We start from the raw sequence: 3,169 nt of genomic DNA on the forward strand, positions 1-3,169 counted from the left end.
AGCAAGAAAAGAAAGGGTTCTAAGGCGAGACGTGACAAAATTGCACAAAGAACGTAAATTAAATCGAATAACAACTACTTATTTTATTTACTTAGTGAAAAGAAACTTTCGAACATTATCAATGTCTTGGAATGACGTTTTAATAACTAGTCACAGTCCCAAGTGTCCTCGTCAGAATCTATGGTTGAATTAAGAAGTGTTTGAGATACAAATAACCTGCAATTCTTCCACCGTACGTGGCAACTAGAACTCTACATGTTGTGGCGAGAAGATCAGCTATATGTGTTATTTGGCTATACAAACTAGTGATGTGGAGCTTATGGTGAGTTGAGGTTGAAATTGTAATCCGTATTGCAGGTCAAATGGGTAAAAATGTTTCATGTGATCGAGGAGATCGATATAATTATGTGGACTGTATGTTCGATTGTCAAAGCATAGATATCTTATGCAGAAACTCTGATTTGTTGAATTTAGTTCCTGAAGATAGTTAGACATTGAGCCTCGTAGAACCGTGAGCAGGTTAAAAGATGCATCCGCGTTATATTCAAACAAAGGAAACTGAATGTAGTCGTGTTATTGGGATAAGGGGGGTTGAAGAGTTTGCACATTAAATGGTTTCCATAGCATCTGGTGGCAAAGTCTATGTAGAAATGGTTTCCGGCAATGACCGACTCGATTGCAAACTATAAATACCCAAACGGTCCTTGTGACTTTCATTCACTAAGTATCACAAGTATTGCATCCTACAACCAAAATCATAGCCATTAATATTTATCTTTTTTCCAGAGATATTAGTTTGTCTGAATTAGTTAAGGAATAACTATGGCCGCCAGAGGTATGTATATATTAGATAAATTGCTGTTAGAATTGTAATTGGAAGATCGGTGGCGTAGTATGTTTTGACTGTGATTGTTATTAGAATATTTTCTAATGTTGAAAACCCGGTGCAGTGGGAGTGTGCTATGGAACATCGGGGAATATGCCCAGCCCGTGCGAGGTGGTGTAGCTACCGAAGCGCCACAACATCGGGAAAGTGAGGATTTTGGAGGCACATGATCATGATCGCATGGAAGCTCTGAGAGCCCTGGAGAAGATGGGCATAGAAGAAGTAATAGTTGGATTGAGGAATGAGGAGCTCGAGAAGGTTGCGAGCAACCAGGCGGCAGCCAACGGGTGGGTGACGGACAATGTTGGCGCCTTCTACCCAGCCGCTGACATTAAATACATTTCAGTGGGAAACGAGGTGCTTCATTACGGAAATGAGAGATACGTCTCACATCTCCCGGCAATACGAAACATTTAGACCGCACTGCGCAAGGCCTATCTGGACAAGGATATAAAGGTCTCCACCATTTGCACGGCTTAAACATCACACACTAAGCTTCATTCCAACACTAAAAGTGTTAAATAGTCAAAGTTGACTTATTTTTTCCAAGCTTAATTTTCTCCTTAGTGTGTGATGTTTAAAGATGGCCCCACCACCCAAATGGCCTCATCTGTGCTGACAGGAGCGGGAGCCGGAGATTCTAATTATGATCCGCGCCCCTCTCAGGGTGAGTTCCGCAACGATCTAAAGAGCACTCTCCTCCCTCTGCTGAGGTTCTTGGCTGACAACGGCTCTTCATTCATGGTGAATGTATACCCTTATTTCACCTACGCGGGCAACAGGGACCAAATATCCTTGGACTATGTGCTCTTCAACCCCTCCACCCCGGTGGTGCATGACGGAGGTCTTCAACACAGGAACTTGTTCAACGCGACGGTGGACTCTGTCATTGCCGCGCTTGAAAGACAAGGACATCCACGTCTACCCCTGCTCATTACGAAGAGCGAGTGGCCCTTTGCGGGAGATGATGGGGTGGTAGTCGTGGACCACGCTAGGGCGTACAATAACAACCTCATCAGGCATGTCTCCTCCAACCAGGGAACACCCAGGAGGCCTCGAAACCCAATCCACGCCTACATTTTCTCCCTCTTCAACCACAACATCGAGTGCGGCCCCGACGTCCAGTGCCATTTCGGCCTCTTCTATCCCAACAAAACTCCCGTCTACCCAATCGACTTCACCCGCACCCCCTACTAGGTACTAGAATCTTCCCGGATTATTATCTACCCATCTATCACTCACCAATAATACAGAGGTCTCATTCTGCTATGTCCTCCAGATTATTATCTATCCCCCACCAATAATGCAAAAGGAATGGTTTTCTATGCCTTCCTCTACATTGTAAATAATTACCACTCCTAAATAAGTGGAGCGTATCACCTTTTCTTTAGTGTAATCGATCCTCTATATAATAAGACTTGCTTGATATCATTTGGAATATAATTAGTCACTTTAAGGAATTATTTGTATTTCATTGAAAAGGAAATAAAAATCACATTTCACTAATGAAAGGAAATTACTCTGTATAAAATCATTAAAATATAGTAATTCAATCTCAAATCAAGAATACCTTCACTCTCAGTAATAAAAAATGGGCTAGATAGTTTCATGGTCTAAATATTATAATAAGTATAAATAAAGTAGGAGAGCAATAAAATTAAGAGTTATTATTCCTTATGAAATAGTAGAAATGGGAACCAACATTTATATTTATAAATACATGTACAGCTCTATAATTATTTCCTTGGAATATAGAAAAAATTATATTTTACTTTAATCATTTTATGGTTCACAAAAATTGTGTTTTGTTCTAATTAGTATGCTAAGTATATATATTTTTTGCTAGTAATGTTAGAAACCTTATTAATATTTCGAATTTCTTCTTGAAATGTAATGGCTCTTATTTAATATATCAAGTTTGGGCTCGCCCTCTTCTTATTGAAAAAATGTAATAGTTTAGTTGACAATTTATAAAGAAATAAGGATAAAATAATAAATATGATTTATTGTGCATCTAGTTGTGAAATGGTGCCATGAGCTCCAAGGCTTGAAAGATTTATATTAATTTTTTTGAAACATCTAAAGAAAAATAAAACTATTAGTAATTTTAAATTCTAATAATCTTGATCAAGAAACTTGGACTACCTATTACATTTCAGCTAAGAATGAGGTATTGGTGGTTCTTAAGTAATATTTGGTTGTATTCTGATTCCTCAATTAAATAATTCCAAATTTCACATTCATGGCACATTTTCTAGAGAATTGTATTATTATATATTATTT

General features: G+C 38.6%; 1 pseudogene; it reads left to right on the plus strand.

Annotated features, from left to right (window-relative positions):
- The first annotated feature begins 822 nt into the window (after positions 1-822).
- Positions 823-2,269, plus strand: LOC149570228 (glucan endo-1,3-beta-glucosidase pseudogene; annotated as a pseudogene).
- The last annotated feature ends 900 nt before the right edge of the window (positions 2,270-3,169 follow it).

Source organism: Cupressus sempervirens, chromosome 3 (assembly GCF_028749045.1).
Source record: "Cupressus sempervirens isolate cs-2001-9-10 chromosome 3, ASM2874904v1, whole genome shotgun sequence".
Taxonomy (NCBI): domain Eukaryota; kingdom Viridiplantae; phylum Streptophyta; class Pinopsida; order Cupressales; family Cupressaceae; genus Cupressus; species Cupressus sempervirens.